Below are 1388 nucleotides of genomic sequence, written 5' to 3' on the forward strand. Positions count from 1 at the left end.
ATTATGAAATCAAAGGACGAATCCTACACATGGTAACTAATCAATGCCAATTTAGTGGTGCGCCGAAGGAAGATCCAAATGAACATCTTCGAACCTTTAATAGGATTTGTACTTTATTCAAAATAAGAGAAGTGGAGGATGAACAGATATATCTCATGTTATTTCCCTGGACTTTAAAGGGAGAAGCCAAAGATTGGTTAGAATCGTTACCTGAAGGGGCGATTGATACATGGGACATTTTAGTTGAAAATTTTCTTAAACAATTTTTTCCGGCATCTAAAGCCGTGAGACTTCAAGGAGAAATTGTTACGTTCACACAAAAGCCAAATGAAAGTCTATATGAAGCGTGGACAAGATTTGGAAAGTTATTAAGAGGATGTCCGCAACATAGTTTAGACACTTATCAAATAGTACAAATATTCTACCAAGGATGCGACATCACTACAAGAAAAGACATAGATATAGCAGCTGGTGGTTCCATTATGAAGAAAACAGCAACTGAAGCTTACAAAATTATTAATAACACTGCTTCCCACTCACATGAGTGGCATCAAGAAAAAGATATCGTTAGATCATCTAAAGCAGCTAGAGCCGATTCTAGCCATGACTTTGATTCCATTTCTGCAAAGATAGATGCTGTCGAGAGACGAATGGAAAAGATGACTAAAGATATTCACTCAATAAGAATTAGTTGTGAGCAGTGTGGAGGACCACATTTGACAAAATATTGTCTCAGTATTGAACAATCAATGGAACAAAGAGAGAATGTTTCATACATGAACCAAAGACCTGGAAATAATTATCAGAATAATTATCAACCGTCTAGACCAATCTACAATCAAAATCAGAATTATAACCGAAATATTCCATACCACAATCAACAAGGTCCTAGCAATCAACAAGTATCTAACAATACTTACAACCAGCAAAGACCTATTTTTCAAAATAAACCACCACAAACTGATGATAAAAAGCCAAATTTAGAAGATATGATGTCGAAGCTAGTTGAATCTCAAACGTAGTTTTTCACATCTCAGAAACAAACAAATGAACAAAATGCTCAACCATTTAGAAATCAAAAAGATTCTGTTCAAAATCTGGAACAAGAAGTGAGTAACCTAGCAAGGTTGATAGGTGAAAGAAAACCGGAAAGTTTACCTAGCGATACAAATGCTAACCCCAGGAATGAAACAGCTAAAGCCATTACCACAAGAAGTGGTATTACACTTAAACCACCTGAAATACCTGTAATTTCTGATGACGCTATTCCTACTCCACAAGAACCTCAACATGATCAAGAGAAGGAAACAGAACCGGTAATTGAAAAGGTTAATGAAGATAACACAGTTAAGGCTAAACCTTATGTTAAACCATACCAACCACCACTT

General features: G+C 35.8%; 1 non-coding gene across 1 annotated transcript; it reads right to left on the reverse strand.

Moving 5' to 3' along the window:
• Nucleotides 1-287: 287 nt before the first annotated feature.
• LOC139869483 (small nucleolar RNA R71) lies at nt 288-394 on the reverse strand. Its single transcript, XR_011766090.1, has one exon. It is a non-coding gene; the product is annotated as a small nucleolar RNA R71 (small nucleolar RNA).
• Nucleotides 395-1388: the final 994 nt, after the last annotated feature.

This window comes from Rutidosis leptorrhynchoides, chromosome 9, assembly GCF_046630445.1.
Source record: "Rutidosis leptorrhynchoides isolate AG116_Rl617_1_P2 chromosome 9, CSIRO_AGI_Rlap_v1, whole genome shotgun sequence".
NCBI lineage: Eukaryota > Viridiplantae > Streptophyta > Magnoliopsida > Asterales > Asteraceae > Rutidosis > Rutidosis leptorrhynchoides.